Raw genomic sequence first — 27,328 nt, 5'->3', positions numbered from 1 at the left:
GTTGTTGCCATGTATTGAAGGCAGAATTGGCAAATCCCTGGAACAGAAACTGCACCTTTACACATTTGCTGATTTGTTTCCTGATAACGAATGTATGCCCCCTCCGGTGGCAGATGAGGGGCAGACTGTACCCTTCTCCGAACTGTTTTTGTATCACAGGCTGCAGACGGCATGCCGCGCGCTTAGCAAGGACTTTCCGTCGGCCCCCCCAACCTTTCCTGCATTGGAGAACTTGGTAGGCTCCCCGTCCCCACGTAGATTGGTCACTAGAATATATAGGCAAATGCAGAACACAGCGCCAGTGGTTAGACCTAAATCCCTCCAATACTGGAATGAGGACCTCCAATCTCCGCTGACTGAAGAACAGTGGAACTTTTGTTGCGGGCAACTTACGGAACTATCTCCAAACTATAGATTAAGGTTGATACATTTTAAATACTTGCACAGACTTTATAGGACACCAATCAGTCTGCATAGGATGGGGCTTAGAGAGGTAGATGGATGTTTACCTTCTTAGCCAAAACAGCACTTGGATGCCGACAGGACAGTGAGTGAGAGTTAAAAAGGTTGAGGCAGATAAACGGGGCAAGAGCATGGTGAGGGTGCCTCGAGTGCTCTTTGAACCTCCAGCTGTCCCAGATACCATCAAGCCCAGCTACCCCTCGCCGTTTATCTAACCCACCTCAGCTCATCCTCTTTAAGCTAGATCATGCTTACAAGCTGCATGTAGTGCATACAGGTAGAGAGACTGCCTACCTCATGTTGTTTTTGTGCTATTAAGGCTTCTGTTATGTCTATTATCATTTACATCTGCACCTGTTTTGTAATGTCTAGTGCATACTAGGGCCTTCCACTCATTGCCCATTTACCTCAAATTCACTTTATTGAATCTCTTTGGAGGCTCATATACCTCGAAGGCATAGGGCTTTTAGATCACGCATACTGTGGAGCCACTATCGTGCTTGTTTTCACCTATTTCTCTTCTGCTTCCTCCCTGGTTTTGCAGCTTCCTTTTCATTCCAAATTGACCTGGGTCAGTATGGAGACCTGATATAGATTTGATCATTATGCAGCCAGCCGCTGCCCTAAAGGGCTTGATCTTTCTACCACTTACCTATCACTTCTTGATCTTTTGCTTACCATCGCTATTAAGGTTATAATACTTGGCTGGAAATCCACTAAAATATATCCTACCATACCTGCTGGGCCTGGGTAACCTATATACAGAGTACACCCGTCAAACAATCTCATAAAAGTGGCTGCCCGACCCCCTCTCAGGGTATTTGGACCACACTTGGGGCCATATGTAGGTAGCCTAATACCGGTCGGTAACGGCCGATTTTCGGTAATTATACCGTTACCGACCGGTATTTAGGCTGTTGACATGTAAGGGGCTCATTTCTGTATTCGGTAATTTACCGAATCGGTAAAATTACCGAATCGGTAATTTTACCGATTCGGTAAATACCGAATACAGAAATGAGATGTAGGGGGAGTGTGTGGTGGGTGTGGGGATTCGTTATTTACCACCAACTGTAAGTTGGTGGTAAATGACAAATGACTCAGTAAATGCATTTTTTAGCCCTTAGATGTGTGCCTTGTGGCAGACACACATGCCCTTAGGGCATGTATGTGTGCCACATGTGCACACATGCAGAAATCAGGGGTGCAACAGGGTGTCAATGTGACAACCTGCCACCCTTGATTGAGCTCCCCCCATTACCGATTCGGTATTTACCGATTCGGTAATGGTAACTGGCTTCCCAATGATTCCTATGGGCCTCCTGGCCCATAGGAATCAATGAGATACAGGTTGCCATTACCGAATCGGTAAATACCGACTCTAAAATACCGACACTTACCGAATCGGTATTTTTTTACCTACATTACATTTACCGATTCATAAATACCGAATCGGTAACATTCGGTATTTATGAAGTGGTAAATGTAATTTACCTACATAAGGCCCTTGATCTTTTTATTCATGACCCTTCTGTCGAAAGGGAAATTCTGCAACCACCTACTGATTCTTACTCTTAGTATCATTGCTGAATCTCGGGTCCTGCCCATACACATTATCACATGACTCCCCCCTTTCTTACCTGCCCTCCTACCCCAGACCCCCTTTTCTAGTTTGCCATAACACTGGGACATTCATGAAACGTGTACATCTGACACTTCCACTTGTTTCACGCCATAGAGTCCTATTGGATGCCCGTAGCCAGGTGCCAAATGCCTCTGTCACTTCTTATGTACTGGGATTATGTCTGCTGTTATCTCATGCCCTTTACATCAATATCTGTATGTTAATGTACACATTATGCCAATGTTCGATGTTGAATCTTTTTCTTGCCCATCCTCATTTCCTCTGTATTGCTTTTTATTATAAAAAACTAATAACATTTATTGAACAAAAAAAAGTGCCTGAGACATGTTCAGATTTTAGAATGCTCGATAGACAATTCCGTTATTGTTGATTGTGACTCCAAAACCTCCCTCAATATTTACGGTAGCGCAGAAACTCAGGAAGACAAATCTTCACTTTGAAACTCAGTTTAGGACCAACTTCGAGTCCTTTTTAAATATGGCTAGATTAAAAATTTCCAATTAGAAGTATTTTGTATATGTTTAAGTGCTTTGTGTTGCATGTTATGGTCCATTCCCTGACGACTGACTGTACGTGATAATAATATCATAAAAGGTTGTTAAAGTGGAAGCATTTTTTATATTTGGATTGTGATGTGCATCCAATTTTTTTAGTTGCTTCAACTGACTTTTAATGTTTTGGTTTTTTCGATTTTTATATTAATTTTTCTTGTTTAAAATATCATAACTGTGTCTTGAAAATGTGATTAATTATTTTGATTTCATGCAGCACGAAAGGATCATGTAGCCGAAAGAGTTAAAAAAGATCAACTCATTATCTATCTTACGAACAGAAAATGGGACCGACCGCCAGAGGTGCGGCGGTCCCACGAGGCCAATTAGGATGCGCCCGCCACAGTGGCGGGCGCATTCCGGCCTTTAACATCGCGGACAGTGCCACTGGGTGCAGCTCCGTCCACAATGTGAAAAGTGCATGGTTTGCATTGCCATGCACAATGTGACAGGCACCGTGCAGTGCCTGCCACCTTGTGTATGGCTATGTAGAGGGTACGATAGGTACCCTCCAAGTGCAGCCCCCCACACCCCAGGGGCCCGTAACAGGCCCCAAAAGCAATTTCCGCCGGCCTTTCCATGGCGTCATCGCCGCCGTGGAAAGGCCTTTGAATTTGCACATCATATTATGGATGGCGGTGCCTGCTCGGCACCGCCACCATATTATGCCCTAGATCCACACAGCAGTCAATCGTAACGATTACCTGCCGGTGGAAAAGCAGAGGACGGTCTTTCCGTCCGCCGCGGTACCCCCCCGCCATACTAATATGGCGGGGCGTAAATCAGATACAGATGGCGGCGGATCGCCACCGCCAGCCCGGCGGTGGCGATCTACCCGCCATCATAATAGGCCCCTTAGTGTGTTGTTTATCCTTTCCCTGCTGATTCACTCTCCTCAAATGTGTCTTATTATTGAATATATCATACGGTGAATGGACCCAGTTTGGTCATCCGTATATGGAATATTTTCCTTTGTTGATTCTTCTATAGAGTCTGAAGGGAATTTGAACTATCACTGTCTGGCCTCACCAGTTACTCCCTCATTATGCTCTCTATGGATAAAATAGATCAATCATTATACCTAAGGTTGAACTGACAAATTAGTTCAGGAGTACAGAATCAACTACTTAATTCAGGTAGTGCACTGAATTGCATCTAGTGAGCATCTTAGTTTACAGAAATACTGCGTTGTGTATTAGAAAAAAAAGAAATCAAATAGAAATGCCTATAATACTGTACGGTTTTACTAGGCAATACTATTTCTCATTCCTGTGTAAGCTTGCAAACTAAGTGTATGTTTTTACAGAATGCTGTATTATCCTTTAAATACTTGTAGATAGTTGCTACCAATCTAAATTATGGAGCCCTGCAAAGTGTGCGCTGGTGGGAGTGAAAAACCTCCAATGTTGGTTAGATCGCTGTCTATTTTTACCACCCTAATGATAGCACACTGATATTTATGTCTAAATTTAGTGATGTGATGCTGTAGCCACAGCCTTGGAAAGAAATGTTAAACTCTTCCCACTGTCAATGTTCCAAAGCATTCGACTTCTAATATGAACTTTTCAACTAGATGGATTTTTCTGATAATTCTTTTTGGGTTGTCAAAGCCAATCCCATGAAAGGAAGCAAACCAAATGGCATTTAAATTGAAGCAATCATGGCACATAGCAAGCCACAAATATTTAATAGATACATGACATGAAGGTGCACTTAGCACATGTTTCTTGTGTGGTTTAACGATTAATTTAAGTGTTGCACTTGATATCATTATTAAAGAACGCATTTTTTTGTAGGATTAAAGGATACTCACATTGTGTGTTTTACCATAACTGATTGATAATATTTGAAGTTGTGAAGAAAATATAAACAATTCTCACTTAGTAGATAATGTACTTACAATTTAGATGAAATTCGGCTTTCATAATGAGTGCATAAATACGTTAAATGGCATTTGATTGGCAAACTAAAGAGTAACAATCGTCAGAGATGCAGAATGTGATGTCAGTCAAAAAGATAAAGGATAGGGGGCGTTGCCTAGCAAGCCATGATGGCGGACGTGTGTTAGGCGAGCTCCGTCCAGCCTAGGCGAATATCCTTCACTTATCCTGCTTCTCTGATTTCTTTTCCATGCCTAGATCACGTCCCTGGTGGGGAGCGCATGAGGGCTGCGCTTTAAGCCCTGTTTTGGCTTGGATTGCTGCCCGGAGTGACGTGGCAGTGGTGGCCCGGATTGCGGCCTGCAGGCGGCTGGGCTGCGACGTAGCCTTGCGACGACTAGAGGCCCGGGTGTGCTGTGCCTGGGGCCCCCGGCGGCGTGCTGAAAGCCTGCATTAAATGCTCATGCTGAGAGGGTCTCGTGCGGCGCTGACTACCCAGATCAGGCCGCCGCCGCTTGGAATGAAGCCATCTTCTTCCCTGCTCCCTCTCCCGGGCAGCTGCCGGGTTGTCGGCGGCCATATCTGGCCGCGGGTGGAGTCGGGTGAGGGTGAGGCCGTGTCCTGGGACCTGCGGACATCTCTTTGGACACTGGGCTGGCGTTGTCTCTGAGGCCTCCTCTGCTGTCTGACACCAGGTGGCCCGCCCTCTGCTCCATTCCCCTTCTGTCGCGCTGTGCACTCGCTCTGCAGCCACACTGGGTTGCGCGAGTAAGCTGAGGGGCTCACGGGCTACAAAGGTGTCGGGGGCCTTGGCGGACCTTGGCCCCTACTGTGAACGGTGGGGACTGGCAGCAGACCCTCGAGTGGGCGACGTGGAGACTTTGGGGCCCCCTCCCCCAGATTCCGGACAGAGAGCTCCATCAGCCACGGGCACCCATAGGGGTGGCGCCACCCTAGGTGTCAGCACCAGGGGCTCCAGTGGGGCATAGTGTCACCCCGGCGGTGGGCGGCTGCCCGTGGGTAATGACTGACCGGTGCTGGGCTCCTCGGGCCCCTCCTCCGCTTGCTGGCAGTCCCACACTCAGCAGCCAGATCGGGTCGCGTGGGCCACATATTTGCACCTCCTCCAGTTTGTGCTCTCTCTGGACTAGGGGGTTGTGACGGATCGGATCGCACGTGGGAGCGTGCGTCCCCTCTCTCTTGTACTGGGGGGCCCGCAGTCTTCTGCCAAATCAGCCCGGTGAGCAGGCTTGAAGGTATCCTGGGAGTTGGAGGGCTCGGTGACTGACATGACGAGAAACAAAACAGGCGGGGGCTCGGCCAAACAGAGTACACTTGACAAATTTACAGGCCCTGAGACTCCCGCAGCGGCACCCGGGGGGGCACAGGGTGACATAGCGAACAACGCCGCACTTATGGCTGCTATTACGCAGTCCAGGGATGTTCTGGACTCTAAAATTGGAGCGGTTGACTCTGATGTCATGCTCCTACGACAGGATTTGCGCAATGCGGTGGCACGCATCACGGAGGCCGAGTCACGGATCTCTGGAGTGGAAGAAGACGTCACCACCCTGCAGAAGCGGGTGGCCTCACTGGAGACCACCCAACGTGGTCTGGCGACACGAGTGGAAGATGCCGAGGGAAGGGCCTGGTGTAACAACCTCTGCTTTGTGGGCTTTTCAGAGGGCTGTGAGGGGGGAGACATGGAGAGGTTCCTTACTCAGTGGCTGGAGAGCTGGCTCCCCCCGGAGTCCTTGTCTCGCTGTTTCATGTTGGAACATACCCATAGGGCCCTTATGCAGAAGCCTCTACCTAGGGCCTGCCCGAGGCCGGTCATCGCAAAGTTGCTGAACTATCATGATCGCGACGTAATTCTTAAACAAGCCAGGGCCAAGGAACCTCTGCTATTCGATAATGCCCGCATGCTGATCTTTCCCGATTATACGAAGCTGGTCCAGCAACGGAGACACTCATTTCTGGCAGCCAAAGCTCATCTTCAAGATCTTAAGCTTCCATACGCCCTGCTGTATACGGCCCGGCTGCGGGTGGTTTATCAGTCCCACACTCACTTTTTCGACTCCCCGGAGGACGTTTTTCAGTGGACAGATGAAATGGTGAGACTGCGTCCTCACACGCCACAAAGGCGGGAATCTGACTCTTCGTCCAGCGAGGTCTCTCGGAAGATGCCTAAGCCGAGGCTTAAAGGAAATAGACGCTCCAGATCCAGACGTCGGTCTCAGTCCTGCGGTGCATCCTCCCGGGCCGGGTCGGCCTCTCGGCGGCACACATCGGCTTGCTAATTAGAGGAGGCGACCGCAGTCCCCTGTGACTTAGACACTAATGCTTTGATCGGAGAAGCCCGAGTGACCGCTGGTTTCTCTGTTGGACCTTCCCTGACAGAGAGAGTGCCTGCTGACAATGGGCTGTAAGTTGGGGATCCATTGGTTGGGGCATGCTGGGACCTCCTGTTGGGGTATGCAGGCCACACCAGTTGCGACAGGTACTTCATCGTTGTTGAGGTATAGGGTGGAGGGTTGTTGTTTTTGTTCCCTGATCGCGCTATGCTATGTTAGCATTAGGCCTCCATTCGCACACCAAACAACTTTCTCTGCACCAGCACTTGCCACCAGGCTCTTCCATGGCAGCCCCGTAAGATACCCTTCGGATAGTAAGTTGGAATGTCAGGGGGGCACTGGACAAAATCAAACGCGGGGCCATACTCCAACAGGCCAAAAGGGCTCATGCCGATGTACTCATGCTACAAGAAACACACCTTATGGGGTCGAAGGCACTATGCTTTCACCGCTATGGTTACGTCCAAGTGTTCCACTCGGGGTTTGTTAGGGAGTCACAGGGGTGGCAATCCTGATTCACCGCCGGGTTCCCAATCACATGTCAGGATGTGGGCTGACACTCAGGAGCGGTATTTGTTCCTTCAGGGCACAGTTTGTGAGGAACCTATGGTGCTGGGTTGTGTCTATACCCCCTCCACTCTCATGGGGCCTAGTAGAGCAACTTATGACCTTGTGGGCAGATATACCAGATGGCATGTCCGCAGTTGGAGGGGACTGGAATGATGTGATGGAGGTGGCCAGGGATTGTTGGAGGCCCGGGGGATGTATAGATGTCCGTCAGCCCACGAAACTACACTCTCTGGCGTCGGGGCTTGATTGGGTGGACCCTTGGCTCCGACTACACGGGAATGCTCAGGGATACACATATCTCTCGGTAGTTCATGATTCCTATTCCTGTTTAGACTATCTATTTGTTCCCCGGGTGGCAGCAGGTAGGGTGGTCGAGGTGGATATCCTTCCGTGGGGCCTCTCTGATCACTCACCGGTAGCCCTTACCTTTTAGGTGGGCCGGGCGAGACAGCCTTTCCGTTGGCGCCTCTCTGCTTGGAACCTACAGAAGGAAGACTATAAGGATCGTATTGAGAGTGCTATCGCCCAATATCTGACCCTCAAGGTGGGATCGGTTTTGGGGGCCGAACCTGTGTGGGAGGCATTGAAGACCACTATATGGGGTATAGACATCTCCTCTTGTGCGGCAGCTCGTAGAGCGCGCAAGGAGTCCCTTTTACACTCGGAGGCTAATATTATAGACCTGGAACACCGCAGTAGGGGTGATGGGGGTAGTCAGGTCCGTCAACGATTACTGCTGGCACAACAGTACTATGCCGCCCTCTTATTGGATGAGGCCCACCTAGCTTGGCTGGCGACACGCAGTAGGGTGTACCAATGGGGAGATAAGTCTAGTTAGATGCTCCACCGGTTGTGTCAAGGGATATTCCACTCCCAAGCCCTCCCTGGTATAGCGGGCCTGGATGGGGAGTCCCTTATGGATTCCTCTGAAATTGCCGAAAGTTTTACTATGTACTACGCAGAGTTATATGCCCCCAGAGAGTGTCTCCATGAAGAGACCATTTTCTTGACGACTTCCCGCTTAAGGCCTTGTCTGATGAAGTGTATGCGGAGCTGGATCTTCCGCTCACAGAGGAGGAGTTGGGTGCCGCCCTGTGGGACTTCCACTCTGGGAAGGTCCCAGAGCCGAAAGGTTTTCCCTGTGAATTTTTCAAAAAGTCTTTTTCGCAGGTGGGGCATCATTATCTCAGGGTGGTGGAGGAGGCCCGGGAGCGGGGCTGTCTTCCTTGCGACTGGAGACACGCAGAGGTGGTGGTGTTTCATAAGCCTGTCCGACCCCCAGACCAACACGCATCATATCGCCCTATTTCTCTTCTGAACATGGAGGCTAAAATCTTGGCCAAGGCTCTAGCCAATCGCCTGCGGTCTCACATCACTACCCTATTGCACCCTGACCAAGCTGGGATTATGCCCCAGAGGGCAACCCCACATAATATTCGTCGGGCACATGTTGCTGTTGCGACCATTCAGGGCCTGCGTGAACGGGCAGTGTTGTTACTGGCAGATACGGACAGGGCATTTGATTCCCTCAGTTGGGTGTATTTATTTGTGCTTTTACACAGGCTGAATTTCGGACCACGTTTCTTGTCCTACCTTACCTTGCTATACACTGACCTCACCGCGTCAGTGCGCTTAGCCGGCTCTACCTCCTCCACATTTTCCATCGGACGGGGCACCAGACAGGGCTGCCCTCTGTCTCCATACTTGTTCGCATTGGCGATGGAACCCCTGGCCTCCTGGGTGCGAGTCGATGCGCAGGTGACTGGCTTTGAATGTGCGCACAGATTATCGGAACGTATTGCATTATACGCTAATAATGTGTTATTTTTTCTTACCAATGTGAATAAGACAGGACGTCATGCAGATCTTCGGGGAGTTGTCTGGTCTATATATGAACCCCCGCAAATCCACTTTGTGGGTCCTTGGTGATGCAGCGGGTCTGGGCTCCTGGGCCTCGTCAGTTCGGGTGGTTACATGGGGGATAAGACTCGCCTACCGTGTCCTGGTAAAGGAATTTGGTTCCAGTTTGGGAACGTGTGCGGGAGGATCTCAAGACTTTGTCACATATGCCATTGTTCATCTATGGTAGATCGGCCATCTTCAAGATGGTCTTGCACCCCCGTTTATTATACCAACTGCAGAATCACCCTTACCCGATTCCCCCCAGATGGTTCCTGCAGGTTAATGCTGCCCTGGGACAGTTTTTATGGGCCGGTGGAGCGGTGCAGGTGGCCTTACGGACGTGCTTCCCCTCTACGTACTGTGGGGGGCTGCTGACCTCCGACATTTTATCGTGCTATATGGCCTCACACCTGCTCGTCTTGAATGAATCATGGTACGGGGATAGGGATGACCCTGCTTATGCCGTTAAATGGCAGTGTATGGGGGATTTCTCCCTACACATGAAACTGTACTCTGCACCTCTGTGCAATTCATTGTTGTCAGCTACGAAGGATGTTTTCCAAATATGGAGGCAGGCTTTACAGAGGATGGGGTGGTGGAATAAACTGACGTGGGAGACCCCCTTATGGAACAATGGGCGACTGCCACAATTAGCCACTCTGTCCAGGTTTCGTGGCTGGGATAGCATTGGTATCTCTACCCTGGGGGACGTAATGCGGGGGCCAGTCCTGAAGTCCTTTCAAGACCTACAGAAAGAATTTCACATGCCGACAACCCAATTCTATAAATATCTTCAGTTCCGGCACACCCTCTACCCTAGTCTAGTGGACCTAGAGTCACTGGCTGAGTTTAGCTCGATAGAGGCGAAGGTGTTTATGGGAGATCTTCAAGACCATAAGATCTCTAAAATATACCAATCCCTGGTTACTCACTGCTCTGCCACGCTGCAGAAGCTTTGAGGGGCCTGGGAGGATGACGTTGGCCCACTCGATGAAGAGGCCTGGATGGAGGCCCTGGCCTCCCCGCGGGGGGCGGCTATAGCAGTAAGTCTGCACCTTATCCAGTTTAAGTATCGTCACCTGGTCTACTTCACACGGGTCAGATTATGGAGGGCAGGATTGGTGGCCTCCCCTGTTTGTCATAGGTGCGAACGGGAGGAGGGCACCCTAATGCATATGGTCTGCACTGTTCTTCCTTGGCACGATTTTGGAGGGGAGTTATGGCCTGCCTCTCAGAGGTGTTGGGCTGGGACTTTCCCCGCTCGCCAAAGCTGGTACTCCTTCATGTTATGGATGGGATAGGAGGCAATATATACAAACGTCATCTTATGTTACTTGGGTTCACTCTGGCTAAAAGAGACATTGCTAGGGCATGGAAGGCACAGGCAGCACCCTCGGTTTCTGCATGGAAGAATGGCCTGGAGTTTTGCCTGGCCTTGGAAATTCCCATTTTCACTGCAAGAGGGTGCCCACACAAACATTTTAAAATTTGGAAGCGATGGGCGGACTATCGAGGCCTTCAGCTGGAGCCTTTAAAAAAGATTTTTTTATTTTCTTTTTGTATCAGCGAGTATATGCTGTTTCTAATTCTCCCGGTCACCATCAATCTTTTTTAAAACAAAAGGTACTGTATCTCTGGCCCAACTAAATATAAAAATACAAGTATAAATATTATCAAGTAATTATGTGTGTTGGATTATGAATCAATGAATATTGCTTAATGGTTATAAATATAAACTAAGACATTAAATATAGATAACCAAATGGTTAAACAATTAGCAACAAAGTTTAAGTTGATATACTAGTTATTTGAAGAATAGGTCCGTTAGAGAACGAATAAAAACAAAGGATATTTTAGTGCTACACACTTTAGAGCCACCAAACGTGATAGCAGTGAGAAAATGAATAGATAGGACCTTGTGGATTTTGAGAATATCTGTATGTCCTATAGAATAGAGTAAGACGAAGTAGTGATCGCTGCAAGAATGTATGATTTCCGTATGAATGGTTTCTAATCCTAGTATTTCTTTTGCCACACAGATCTATGTATAAAGTTGTTAGTCCTGAGGAAGGTGCTAAATATAAAGAAGTCACCGAAACGCTGCGTCAACTGTTTTTTTAACAACTCTACTGATAAAATTAAAATATTTTTCATGACTGTTTTTAATATTTGTATTGATTGTATTAAATATTGCACTGATTTTATTATGATTTTATTGTTTTAACATTTGTATTGAGTACATCCAATAGAGGACAGTCCTTCTTTTCCCCCTTTTTTTTAAATAAACTTTTATGAAGTGATATTTAGATTGTAACCTACTACAGGAGCAACAGTAAGGCACTTACCTAACATAAAGTGGCTTAGAATGAACTTGTTTATCTTTTAAATAAATGTTATTGTGACATCTTTCATATATTTGTAGCTTTTGCTTACTTTGCTCTTACTAACTAGGACTGTATTATAACAATAGATAGTTGTTTCCTGGAGAGTACTTTTCCTCCTGGGTGTTGAAAACAATAGGGACTTCTTTTTTGCTTAGTAGTATCACTTTTACCCTGTCCCTTTGCTCTGCAATAGGGTTACTCCCTCTCTGTTTGGAAGACTCTTAAGACACTACATAACATCATTTATCCATGTGAAACAGTTTATATGATCCCTATCTGCTACTAACCTAGCAAGATGTTACTAAAAGTCACAATCATGAAGTGCAACAATTGTCAATCAGTCAATGGTAAGACTGAAGGTTGTTTCTGCCGAGGTGGGTGATACTTCCATGCATACTAGCCAGCAAAAAACAGTGATGTAACTTCAAAATGGTGCTAGGGAGAGTGTGTAAGTGGCTGCCATTGATGCAGCGCAAAGGGACAAGAACTAAGTTTTCTCCTTATGTCACAGATTCTTATTCACAACAGCTCCTTCATACACTCATTCATTTGTGGGGCCCATAACACCAACACATTCGTTATTCAACCAAACTCGCTCGAATCTGTACACAGGAGAATAAGGCGCTGGACATGTGGGTACCTTATTACTTATCAGGATTAAATTGCATTTACATTATATATACATTCTATATACGTCTTCAGAATCCTGACCTTAACCCCTTCGCTGCTGCGGACATTCCGCTGCAGCGCTGGGGGGGGCAGGGGGGCAGCGCGGCGGGCCTGTGCTCATGACGGAGCCGCTCCGTCATGAGCCACAGTTGAGCTGTGCTCATGACGGAACGGTTCCGTCATGACTCCGCCCATTTGCGTTGTCGCCCCGCACAGGCGGGGAAACAGCGCCGCGCAGGCGGAGCGGCCGCCGGCAGGATTGTCATGACGGAACCGTTCCGTCATGAGCACACGACAACCGTGGCTCATGACGGAACGGTTCCGTCATGAGCAGGGAAGGGGTTAACATCAAGGCACTCCACTACTTGGTCGATGGACCAATTAGTTGGACTGAAGATGGTGAATTAGAACCAGCTAAGACGCAATTAAAGCCTAGGAAACATTTGATATTTTCTGTAATTAATTTAATAACCACAAACTCATTTTTCTTATTAATTCAAAATCTTGTTTATCTTATTAATTTAACTCTTTAAGTTGTCATTTATTACCTGAAGTTCGATATTTGATCAGTAAATTCATTAAAGAAAAATATGAACATTCAGAAATTTCTCTTAGAAGTACATTTTCAAGAAAATGTACATTAAACATTTACCAATTTAAAGTTGATGAAAGGCTCAAATCAAATAGGAAGTTATCAGCATTCTCAAATGAGGCTCCCTTGAACGGACAGTCCAGTCCTCACCAAAGGATCAAACCGGCGTACAAAATACAGGATACAGTGTAGAAAAGTTCAGAATTTCAACAAAGTCCGAACATCAATCCAGAGCATGGACCAATTCCACACTCAGACTGATAGCATAGAATTTAGGAAACACAAATAAATAATCCAAAAGTACATGCAGCCACGACCGCGACCCACTGAACGAACCAAACAAACACTGTGGCAATCAACCCCTCCAACTCCTCCGACTCCGACGAACACTAATGATTTGATGAGAAGGTTTTATATATCCTTTCGTTGCATTACTTCATTTTAGATATAGAAACATTAGGGCAGACCAAATGTTCTGACTGGACAGTTCGGGGTTATCAGTAGTTTGTTTAAATTTTCCCAGTGCAAACTGGTTCTCCATAGTGACTTTTCAGAAAAGTTCTCAAATGGACATTTTCTGTTCCGTTCCCAGGCAGGGGAACAGTAACCATATTTCTTCCCAAGGTAAAAGGGTCCCACAGATAGGTCTTCTCTTTGTCTCTTCCTTGATTCTCATTTGGTCATCTCTTGACTGGCGGTCAAGTCCTGACTTTCGACCTTGGCAGGGAATACGATGTCAGGAGTTCAGACTTCCTCGTGATTTCAAGAGCCATCTGGGCATGCGCAGAAGTCATCACGTGCACATGGTAGCATCTGCTTCAGAGAGCGCCATCTTGGGTACTGCGGCCTAGTAGGTCTGAATGCCAACTTAAGCAAAATAGACACAACAGTAATTAAAATATAGAAATGAAGATGCTAATGTTTAAACCCACACTAATGCCAATATATAGTAGTATTTTCCTAGCTGTAGCAACATTTAAAGCCATAATACTTACCATTTTATGACTTTTAAAGCACAAACGATCACAAAGCAACATAAATCATGCAATGTTACTATTTCACCACAATCTAAAGTTAGTTTTGCATACCATAGGTAATTAATTAATTGTTCTGCCATGCAATTAGCAATTTAGTCCCACGTGTATTTGGTGTTTATCAAGGTGCAAAGGTTGATTAATAAATTTTCACTGCAAACATGTTATTGTAAATTCATTTTAGAATGATTACGTAATTAATCCCATGCAAATTAGAGGAGGTATACAAAGGGGCCGATTCCGATCCTGTATTTTTTTTCCCCGTACGACTCGTACCCGTGAAGTACGATTCGTACGGGAAAAAGTACATACGGATCGGCCCAATCCGTACGAATCGTAGCAGGAAAAGTGTTACGAGACGGATCCGGACACTTTTCCGTACGAATCGTAAAAACACCGTCCGAGCGTACAAGTACGATCCGGACCGGCTTACCGATTTACGATTTGTACGGAAAACGTCCGTCCCGTACACGGGGAATGACTTGTACAAATGCAATGTCTGTGTACGCACCGTACAGTAGCAATGTCGGTGTACGCACTGTACATAAGCGATGGCGGTGTACGCACCGTACATAGCGATGGCGGTGTACGCACCGTACGTTACGATGTCGGTGTTGCACCGTACATAAACGATGTCGGTGTATGCACCGTACATAGCGATGGCGGTGTACGCACCGTACATCAGTGATGACGGTGTACGCACCGTACATAGCGATGGCGGTGTACACACCGTACATCAGCGATGGCGGTGTACGCACTGTACATAGCAATGGCGGCGTACGCCCAGTACATACACAACGCATGGGGCCGTGTGTCTGTACGATTCGTACCCCTGTACCGTACTGAGCCACGGACACTGGAAAACAGCACAAGGAGGGTCTATTCGACTCGCACAACACCACAAAACACGTCTAAACTGCACAAAATATGGAAAGGACTCACTTGAACACAGGCAAACAGAGGGGCAAACTCACAACCACCTCTTATGACACACCCACCAAAAATTCAAACTGAGCCACACCCACAAATGGACCAATAAAAAGGGCCCACACACACAAACCATGAGCCTTTGCAACAGACTCACTGCAGCTACAGAGCACACACCAACAACTGCACCCATCCACCTTACACCTTCACACAACCTCCTTCACACATACCCCCTCTACACATTCGCACCCACACCGTCACATTCAGACCCACACACCCACAACCATCCACACCCTCACCCCACACCATGCCCACAGACAAGAATCCAAAGTTCACAAGGGAGGAGCTGGAGATCCTTGTCAATGAAGTCATCAGAGTCGAGCCACAGCTGTTTGGAACATTGGTCAGACATACCAGCATAGCTGAAAAATCACACCTGTGGCAGAGGATCGTCGATAGGGTGAATGCTGTTGCACCCATCAGAAGGACCAGGAATGAATGCCAAGCCAGGTGGTACGATCTGCAGAGGGTGGTCAAGTGCAAAATGAATGAGGACTATGCCCAGAGGAACATCACTGAAGGTGGTGCGCCCCGCAGACCAGTACATTACCATCCCTGGGAGGAGAAGGTGATGGCCATGCTTCCGCCGGTGGGAGCACATGGACTCCAAGGAGTTGCAGAGCCTGGTGAGTACACAAAAAACTTACGTAACATGGGGGTAATGCCATCCACACCCCAACTACACCAAATGCACCCAACTACCCCCAAGCCATCACCGGCCAGAACCACACTCAAAAACTACGCTAATGCCAATAACATGTGTATGCCCCATTGAGAAAGCAAGGCCATGCTACGTCTCATGCTACATGAAGCACCAACCCAAGAATGGATGTCTGGTATGCTGGGAGGGTGGGTGGCACAAAACACATTGTTGAACTCCAAATCAGACACAATTGCCTTCATCCCATATGGCCCAGCTACATACCCATGCACCATGCGCAATGCACAGGGATTGGGAAAGTACTGAAGAGATAGCTCACACTCGGCCTGGGTGTAGGCAGCACAAGGCCCTCCTGTGACCAGTGCAAACACAAACACCAAGACAACAAGGTCAGATATCTAGGACAGGAACTCACACTCACTGTCATGGCAGCATGCTCCATGGGGGGACAGCTACATCACCTGGGAGCCCCACTGCCAAATCACACTACACCCACCAGCAGGCCCACACACCCCTTACACAAGCAGACACCCCTAGGACAGGCAATGGATTTACCCACTGTCACAATGGACATGCAACACAACAACACCAATACATAGTCGAAGAAGCATCCTAGCCACTAATCGACATGTCAAAGACTCAGGAGAACATATCAATCTGTCTCCCGCAACATACCCATCCACAAGTGAACAGTGAGGAGAATGCTAGGCACATACAACTACCTGGAGGAACAGTGCCAACTTGAATGTGTATGAAACATGCATGTTGCATGAAACAGCATTAACATTGTCTGTCTCTCACACACAGGGCAACGTGATGAATATCCCCTCAACAATGGGGGGAAAGAATCACAGTCACAGGCTCGGGAGGAACCTGATCCCACCGGCAGCGATGTCTCTCAACACTCCGTGGATGACCCCGACCGACCTGGACCCTCTGGTGTCCAAGCCCCTGCAGAACCTGGTTCAGGACCGTCTGTGCCAACCACCACCCCCATTCCTGCCACATCCCAGGAGACACCGAGGAGCCCTGCCTGCAGTGAGCAACTGAGCCAGTCTGACCAGGAGGGACAAGGTGTGGCGGGCACCCAGGAGGAGGCAGACAACACCAACACTGCCATCCCTCAGGGGTCCCGTAGACCCGATGTGCCCACAACGGCAGGCCAGGCTCGTGTGGGCAGGGGTGGTGGGAGTGGAGGACTGCGGAGGCGAGAACCTCACCAGACAGCTGAAGGGACCGGTATGTCACACATCCACAACATCATGGAGGCATACCGACGTGACCCCAGGGAGTTCAGCCAGGTAGTGGTAACCCTCACAGAGATCAAGAACCAGCAGGCCGAGCAACACGCCAGTCAACAAGAACACCAAGGACGGATGGAGGCAAGACTGGCTGAGCTACTGGCGGTGCAAAGGGACATAAGCCATTCACTCCGTCGGATCGCCGACAACATGTGCAACCCTCCCTGTGCCACCAGGCGAAGACCACCACTAGCCACAGGGAGGGAGGGAGGAGGAGGAGGATTCGTCCGACGGAGCGTCCCAAGCATCGTCAAGGCCTGCATCTGAGGGTCCCGCAAGGAAGTTGGGTCGTCCACGGAAAAGACCATGAGAGGCAGCGGCCCATCCACATCTCCCAGGTCACCTTGGCCTGGCACCTGGCCTTCATGTGCGACAGCATCACCTCATTGACTGACATCATCTGCCACATGGACTTGCTGATCACAGTCTGACCAATGATGTCAAACACCGTGGTCTGGACTCTGATGACTTCAAATGCCAAGGATCCCATCTCCCCCTGTGAACTTTGGATTCTATGGGCCCTGCATAGCACCTTTTTCTGTGCACAAATCACGCCCCAGAGCTATAAATAAAAAATTAAGACATGAAATTTTATGTTGCAGTCATTTAGCATGGTTACACAACATACGTGTGGGGATATGTCGAAGTATGCCTGAGTGTGGAACAAACTCCAGCCATCCCTACACTTGGATCTGAGTCCGGTCGAGGACACACATGGGTCACAATGTATCACAAAATACAGACATGGAGCCCAATACTCACACGTGATGGCCTCAAGATGCTGAGGGGGGGCTTGCAATACTGCTCAGACAGACCAATTTGGAAGAGTATCATGAAGGTGTAGAGGTCATGGGTCATGTTGATGTGCCCAGGGAGGTAGTCCCAGGTCTGTTTTGCGAGGTGGGAAAACTATCTCCTGCATGTAGTTTTTATGTGGATGTGATGAATGGTGGCCAGGGCAAGGTGGGCTGCATGGAGTTGGGTTAACGGGGTGTTGGATGACAGACATCCAAGGTCGGTGTTGGGTCTGGGGTTGTGGACTGCCTCCTGAGTGTGGTTGAGGAGTCTGAAGGTGATCCTGCAGCACACAGTGAGCCATTGTACCTATCTCAGCTGGACGGTGATAGGGCAGGGGTGGGGGATGTTGAAGATGAGGTGTGCGGATGCACCCAGGATGTGGACAACTTCTCCTGCAGTTTTGCTGTTGTTCTCCGTAGAGGCCGGTGCTGTAGTTGAGCCGGCTGGTGTCGTGGACCAGGAGGACGGTCTGTCTTGCCTTGGAGTGGATCCATCTGTGGGCCATTTGCAGCATGTGGGGGGTGTTGCAGCATGAGGTACAGATGGTGGTGGGTTGCATGGTAATTGTCAGCGATGGGTCCATGATGAACATCAGCTTGCGTGCGTGGCCACTGGGTGCTGGTGTGGTGCTTGAGCCAGCTGTAAGGGGACAATCCTCAGATGATGACTACTGTCCTGTCCAAGTCCAGCCTCAGGTGGCTGATGTTCAGCCATTCCTCACTGGATCTCATGCCTTCTTGAAGTTTGGATCTGGCAATGGCTGGGTCTTTGGTGAGTTGGAGGAGCATCTGGGTGTCAATGGCATACGAGATGATGATGAGGTCGTGTGCGCATGTGATGGTGGAGAGGGGGGTCATGGAGACATTGTTGATCGTCACGCTGAGAGAAGAGCCCTATGGCATGGGCCAGATGACCCCAGTGTACTACATGTTGCAGGGTGGAGGCAGGCTCCCTGGGCCTTGTTGGTGAGCGACTTTCTGATTTAACTCTGGGCCCTACTCTGGATACCAGTGTTGGAGATGTGTGAGCTGACAGTGTGGTAGCACATGGTGTAGAATGCCATTGAGAGGTCAAGGGTGGTGGCCTCACCATTGTTGAGCATGGCAAAGTTGTCGTTGGTGGTGGCACTGCTGACGGTTGCAGTGGTGTGATTACTATGGAAGATGGTCTGGTGCCGGTTGCCTGGAGAAGGTTGCATGGAGGAAAATTGTCATTTGCTTGTTGAATGTCTTCCTGATGACATTTCCTGGGTAGGGAAGCAGGGTGATGTACCAGGAGATCCTGCGGTACTGCCGTCTGTTGTCTAAGAAGGGCCTGGGTCTCTGCATGCCTCCTGCACCCATGGAATGTGGCAAACTCAAAGGAGACATTCAGGACGCGCTGGACGTGGGCTTCAAGGATGTGGAATGATGTGGTTTAGATGTTGTGTGGGAAGGGGCCTGATGGAGAGACAGAGTGTATGTTGCAATGAGCCAGGTTGTGTCATTGCTGCTGATGGGAGTCCATAACCTGATGGGGGTTTGTCCTGCGGATAATAGTGCTGTCTGCGTCTGTGTGCCAAGGCTGTTGTGTATGCCCATGAGCTTGCAGTGGTACAAAGTTGCAAGGGATGTGATCTGCCTTGCAAGGCTGGGGTGTCTTGGATGGAGATCTGCTGTCAGTTCACTCACAATGCTGATGAGCTCCTTGATGTCGTGTGTTTGGGTGTCTCGGCACTATCTGAAGGATCTCCACTTGTCCGTGCTGATGATATGGCGATGGCTGTGTGTGGTGTTTTTCAGGGCTGTAAGGCAAATAATGGCTCTTTGTGTTGCAAGGTTTGCACAAGAGTCCGGCTAAGTCTGTAGGAGTCCTGTAGGTCTGCCTTGTCCCAGGTGCCTGAACTGTTGTTGTGCTTCACAGGAAAGTCCGTCAATGTGGCAAGATTATTGGATCAGTTGCTGATCCAGTGCGTGAGGTTGCAGGGTGTGGCGGGGGTGTTGTTTTGAGTGTCCCACACAGCTTGTCTGTGGTGACTTACATCAAGCATCTTTGGGGGATCGGTACCGGGGTGTGGGGCAGTGTGTGTTGGCAGTCAAATGTTGATGGACCAATGATGGATAGTGGTGTTTTTCCCCTCCAGCAAGAAGTTACTGGCACACAGCCACATGTAGCCCGTGGAGGTTAGGGCGTGCGTGCAGATGTACGTGTTGATGGCTTAGCGGAATAGTGGATGTAGTCCTGCAGATCTGTGGAGGAGTGTTACACTGAGGGTTGCCATGGAGTTGCTGCAAACCCGGATTTGTGACTCTGAGGGTGTACTTGTGAATAAATAGCAATTCATCCCCCGGGACTGGTGTTGCCGTCCCTGCGGGTGGTCTTGTATCCGTGTGAGATGGCAATGAAGACGCCATGTGCTGAGGATGCATTTGTCCAGGTTACTGTCATGAAAGTGATGTGTGGGGCTGTCATGTTGAGGAGGTAACAGAGTCCAATGGCGGGCTGGTGGACGGAGCGAGTGTGGAGTAGGAGGCACATTACCTGGTTGTTCTGACAGGGTCTTGTAGGCTGGACAGCGCTGTGTAGGCAGTTGGAGTAGCACACTCAGCATGCAAAGGTGTCGTGTGTGTGCTTAGGGGTTGCCTGATAGCAGGAGGATGATTGTCATGATGACATTGCTTGGAGAGTGGCTGCAGCATGAGCCTGTTGTGTGACGTGGGTCATGCAAAGACTAGAGGTTTGTGCACTGTGCATGTTGCAGGCGCATACGTACCTGCCTTTGGCACGGCGCTGGGGCTACAGTGGCACAGAAAAGCTGCTGCCTGCATTTCGAATGGGTGGAGGGGGAAGGGCAGAGCATTTCAGAGGCGTGGGGGTTGCAGAATCAGGGCACTCGGTGGGGCGGTGCCGCAGGTGAGGCAGTAGCAGGCGGAAGGGGTTAGAAATTAGGCAAAAAGTAGCACACACAGACAAGGTCTGAATGGCACAGTGCAACAGGTGTATGTAAAGGAAGGAGTGTCAGGTCACTCATGGGTCACTACGAGAAAATGTATGAACAATCACCATAAATTACAGCCACTGGATCAGGCAACAAAATGCAGAGATGCGCAACAAGGTACTTCATGCACAATAGAGATCATTAGCCATAAAGCACTGCATGCATGTTGCCAAAGTACACATACACACAGATGCTCAATCTTTGACAATTATGCCATAGATGATGCATGCAAACTGTCAAGAGAGCTGCAGTGACAGAGATGAGGCACTTTGGATTGTGCTGAACACCTTTATTCCACATACACACACAAAGGGATATGCATCTATATTAACAGACTCACAGGTCAGCTGACAGAACATGTGGGACATACGCTGGACACCCCCTTCACAACACGGATGATGTCAATCCCAACGAACTGGCACACAAGTTAAGGGTATGAGCCAAACACATCCTGCTGCACATGGAGAGGCTGCAATTCCCCATGGAGCCTGTTGTTGTGATGTCCCCCACTATGTCCACCCGAAGCATCTGCCAGGTTTCAGAGTCAAGGTTTACACACATTTCTTTATCAGACGCCACACTCCACTACAGATGACTGTCAAGAAGGGTGACTATCATGTCATAGGAGTGATGTTACATGTTATATGTTCCATGGTGAGAAGACATGTATGCATGGTACCACAACATGCACAGAAGCAGTCCCCACACATTCCAAACCCGTACCACCACAAATAATCCTTGCTGCAAACCTTACCAAGAATGACCTTTCCACATGTCCGTGCATGGAACGCTGATTCAGCACACGTTGCAATCCTCATGAGGAATAGCAGAAGGACAACGATGACACGAGCAGACAACAGGCGCTAAATACCTGGGAATGACAGACACACAAGAAGTCACCTAAAACAATTCTCACCGCACACATGGACATTTACCAAACATGAACAATGTTTGACACATGCAAATTTCCAAGAATGTCTCTCCGCAAAACTGTGTGGCATGATGTCATCACTCTAGTGACACATCAGAACACACATCCAAGTCACTTTGCATTCAGTCAGCTGGGCACACACATTGCAACACTTGCACACTCATACCCAGTGACTCACCATTATGAGAAGAAGTTGCGTATGAGCTGACTCCGGATATCCTCCTCCTCCTCCTCCTCATCACTAGCCTCGTGAGCAAGCCCTTGATCCTCCACGGGTGGATGTTCCTGCTCATCCGGATCCAGGATGAGTGGCACTGCCTTTTCAACTGCCATGTTGTGCAGCATGCATCACAAGAGGAAGATTCGGCAGACCTTCTCCGGGGCATAAGGGGAGGACCCGCCTGTCTTGTCCAGGCACCGGAATCGGCTCTTCAGGAGGCCAAACGTCCTCTCAATCACTCGCCTGGTCTGCCCGTGTGCATCGTTGTACCTGTGATCTGCAGCTGTTCTTGGGTTGCGGAGAGGTGTCATTAGCCATGGCATGTTGGGATATCCAGAGTCCCCTACATGGAAACATCATGTAAAAAACAGGGTCAGGAGATGCCGTAAGAGCCAAAGATACCGCAACACACAGGACAAACAGAGTATACCCACCAACAAGACATGCTCGTTCGTTGTGCAGCCGCAGCATCATTTATGGCACCCTACTACGCCTCATGATGTAGGCATCGTGTGCTGATCCTGGAAAACGTGCACAGACATGGGAAATCAGCATGTTAGCAAGACACACCACAAGGGCATTTATCGAGTGGTAATGTTTTCTATTGCGATAGGCTTGTTCCTGTGCCTGTGGTGGTACCAAAGCCACATGTGTACCATCAATGGACCCACTGACATGGGGCATCCCTCCCAGGGGATAGAAATCACCCTTGACATCTGTCAACTCCTCAGGAGTAGGAAATGTGATGAATTCATCAAGGTACTCCAACATGGCAGCTAAAACATCACGCAGGATATGGCTGAACATTGTCTGTGACATGCCACCAACATCAGCTATGGTGAATTGAAACGTACCTGTGGCAAACAAATGTAGGGCTGCCATCACCTTCATCTTTGGGGTCAGTGCAGTAGGATACCTGTGTCGCGGTTAGAGGTGTGGTGCCAGCCTGTCGGTCAAGTCCTCAATCAACTGTTGAGTGAATCTGTAACATCGGATGCAGGCACGTTCCCTCATGGCACCCAAGGCTGGCATTCGTCTTGGGACAGGTGGTGCCCTGCAAGACATTGTTTGGATGAATGAAGAGTCGGCCAACATCAATGTCAATGAACATAGCACATGCTAAACTGCTAATACACATCAGGTAACTAGGGAGTGGGATGTGTGCAATACATCCAGGACACATATGCAAGCTTGCTGGCACTCCTACAAAAAGCCAGATACACCTGTTGATTGTCAAGTCTACATGACATGCCCTGAAATGAGCTGGGACAATTCGGTTTATTGGTAAGTCTCCCTCCTTTTCCTCAGTTTGTTTCCGTTCTCGTATGCCTCATACACATTGGCAATAGTTTGCGCTTTTGTCTTTCATTTCAGCTTCCCCACACTAGATGTATGCGGCTTACTTTTGTCCAGGTACTTCTTCGTTTTTTCCAGCATGCATCGTTCGCCTCACTTGCGCTTCTCTTCTTTCATTGAGTCTGTACTCTCACAATTTTTTGTTCCGTTTTCAGAGTTGTGATATTCTTGCCACGCTGGCTCTCAGTGCCTAACTTTCCCCTGATCAGTCACCTTTGGACATTGCTTCCAGTAAGTCCTCTTTATGACATGACCTTTTCTGCAACCCCGTTGTCTCTTTCTACTTTGAATTCATTTTTGCGCTTTCTGTGTTTTAGCGCCTTACACGTTAAAGCATCTTTTCCTCCTGATTGATACCCCGAACTTTCTTGTCAAAAAGAATCAGTTCTCTTCGTCTCTTCACAGGCAGTAAGAGTTCATTGAGTTTTTTGGGAGCTATTACTTTATTTGCTTTGTGTTTCACAGCAGTTATGCATGCTTGACTATCACTATCGTTCATTAGATATTTTTCCCGAATATTTAACCAGTACACTTCCTTTAGTTTTTGTTACTTCCTTGCACAATTTTAACCTTTCACGCATTTTCCACCAGTGTGTGTGTGTTCATTGTTTACACATACGTTCAATGTATGCCCCCATTTTCTTTCATCCTCACGCACTGTGCACGTTGAATTGACTTGGTGTGATACAGACTAGCCGTTCCTTCCTGTTGTCTCCCCCACAATGCATCTTGTATTGGTGTTTGTAATTGCGATTAAGACATTGTCAAAACGTTATGTGTGACAATCAAATTTCTTTTTTTCACAGCCGCCCCTGAAGAAGGGATGTATTCATCCCGAAATGCATTGGGCACTCCTTCATGAATTGACGATTTATTTTATTACTATTGTGCAGTTTACACATTTGAATGTATTCTTGCTTGCAATGTTATTCTGAGATTGCAATTCTGCTGTTCTTTTTGATTGATTTATAAAAACCGTTTCTCTCAATCAATTTTGGTTGATTGTTCATTAAGATTGCAGCTCTAAAGAGTTATAGCTTATGTGGTTTCTACGTTATTGAAATTGTAAATTTGATACGCTTGTCTCCTTCAGTTCTTCAGCTGTGCACTCAGTACACTGGTGTCAGTTCACCAGCAGTTTATTTGTAATTTTGCGAGGTGGGCTGCCTCGTCTCTGAGTTGCACGCTTCATGTCATGAATTGTACTAATTGTTATCTGTCTTTAAACCTTTGGTGTGCGCTAACTCACATACATTAACTAAAAAACACAGCCATTGAGACAACGCACACATGTCTGACTGGGAAAATATGATGCACAATGCACACAGACCCTACAGCCATGGGAATCCACATGTGGCATGGTGTGCGTAGACGTGTTCCATGCCCGTCTCCACACAGACCCCTGTTGGATGCACCAACAGCAGATGCAGTTTACGGGACACTGACATCAAGCTCATGGGTACACATGACACACACCTGACATAGTCCCAAAGGGGCATGGTGATCGAGACCTGTCAGTTGATAGAGTGTCCCTGTCCCTGGCATCAGGAGACAGGTGCGGGTGTTGATTACTGTGCCATCCCACTGCTGCTGTGCATGACACAGTTGGACTACAGACACACATGTGGCAAGTGGCAAGGTGATGTGTGCCACATAGTGCCCCATCACACATGACATGTGTCCACAGGTCATCACACATCAATTGTGCTACTAGATGAGATGACCTGTGCAATATCACTGGCTAACACACCTAGGGCCTGCACATGTAAGTATGCAATGACAAGTACTTGATGGACATCCAAGTGCGACTCGTAGACCTCCATTCCTGTCATGTGTACGCCTGTATTACCATTGTAAGCGTGTGAAATGAGTACACGTACGGGTACGCACTGTACTACTAGTGCATGCACCGTACGTATACTAATAGTGCGTACCCGTACGTGTACTACCTTAGTACACGTACGTGTACGCACTAGTAGTACACGTACCCATACATGTACTACTAGTGCGTACAGGTACGTGTACTAAGGTAGTACACGTACGGGTACGTGTACTACTATTGCGTACACGTATGTGTACTAAGGTAGTACACGTACCTGTACGCACTAGTAGTATCCGTACGGTGCATGCACTAGTAGTACAGTGCGTACACGTACGTGTACGCACTAGTAGTGCACGTACCTGTACGTGTACTACCTTAGTACACATACCTGTACGTACTAGTAGTACACGTATGGGTACGTGTACTACTAGTGCGTACACGTACGTGTACTAAGGTAGTACAGGTACCTGTACGCACTAGTAGTGCACGTACGGGTACGTGTACTACTAGTGTGTACACGTACGGGTAGGCACTGTACTACTAGTGCATGCACCGTACGTGTACTACTAGTGCGTACCCGTATGTGTACTACTTTAGTACACGTATGTGTACGCACCAGTAGTACACGTACGGTGCATGCACTAGTAGTACAGTGCGTACACGTACGCACTAGTAGTACAAGTACCCGTACATGTACTACCTTAGTACATGTACCTGTACGCACTAGTAGTACACGTACGGGTACGTGTACTACTAGTGCGTACACGTACGTGTACTAAGGTAGTACACGTACCTGTACACACTAGTAGTACACATACGGTGCATGCACTAGTAGTACACGTACCTGTCAAACGCATTGTACAACTGGTGCCGTAGGGGTACGTGTGAAACGCACTGTACACCCGCTATCATCGCGTGTGTACGCTTCGTTTCACCATTGTACTTGTGCCGTAGGGGTACGTGTGAAATGCACCGTACACCCGCTATCATCGCGTGTGTACACTTCGTTTCACTATTGTACTTGTGCCGTAGGGGTACGGGTGAAACGCATTGTACCTGTGTGTGGATTTAAAAATTACATAGGGGACACATAAGGGACAAGTATTAGGCCCTAAATGCATGCTGGTTGTCATGGAGACAGAGTTTTCAGTTGGAAAGTGTCGATCAGGTGTCCTGGAACAGTCAGTTGGCCACAAAATACAATGTTGCAAAGTGGTTGTTGACTTGACATGATGCTCAAAATTTGAACGATGCGAATGGTGTCATTGGTGTATGTTTAACCCCTCTCCTGCTCATGACGGAGCCATTCCGTCATGAGCCACGGTTGCCGTGTGCTCATGACGGAGTGGTTCCGTCATGCCGTGGCCGTTGGCGGCCGCTCCACCCACGCGGCGCTAATTCCCCGCCTGTGCGGGCGATTAGCGCCGTGGACGGAGTCATGACGGAACCACTCCGTCATGAGCACAGCTCAACTGTGGCTCATGACGGAGTGGCTCCGTCATGAGCACAGCGCCACCGCGCTGTCCCCCCCACCCCCCCAGCGCTGCGGCGGAATTCCCGCCGCAGAGAAGGGGTTAAAGGGATTGGAGTAAACGTAGGATGCTAATGAGTCTGACCAATCACTATGTACTCCTCTAAATGAATGCCCCTCAGCAAGATAGATATAAGGCAGCCAGAACCCATGAGAGGGCACTTGCCTGCACAACTTTCCAGTCGACAACATTGATGCTGTCCCTGCTTCCTCTGGACCATATTGCGTACTGTGGAGAGGGCCCAGCCATTCACCCAGGAGGAGAATCAGGCCTTGCTGGACGCCCTCCTCCCACAGTACACCAACCTGTATGGGAGACCAGGGGAGCAGGTGAGTGCTGAGTCCACTACCTTTGCCTAGGCACCTGTTATGTGTCTGTCAATATTGTGTCCAGGTGGGACAGACATGCTATGATGTTTAGAGTGGGTCCCAGGGTGGGGGACATGCTGATGTCTCTCATGCAGAGCCTGATGTAGTTCCTGTGTGCACTCCTCACTTGCATTGTGCTTACTCTGACTTTCACTGCATAGTGCATGACACATTCAGCCTGTGAAATCCTTGGTGGCTTTTTTTACTATTGTCCTGAGGTGATTCAGTGCTCCCCCCGGTGTGACAGGTGACTGTACCCACAGATGTGTATGAGTTGAGTGGACCTGTGGTGAAAGTGTCCAAATGATGTGTACGACCTCATGGATATTGAT

The sequence above is a fragment of the Triturus cristatus genome, chromosome 3_1 (assembly GCF_964204655.1).
Source record: "Triturus cristatus chromosome 3_1, aTriCri1.1, whole genome shotgun sequence".
Classification (NCBI taxonomy): domain Eukaryota; kingdom Metazoa; phylum Chordata; class Amphibia; order Caudata; family Salamandridae; genus Triturus; species Triturus cristatus.
Note: the sequence above shows the minus strand (reverse complement) of the source record.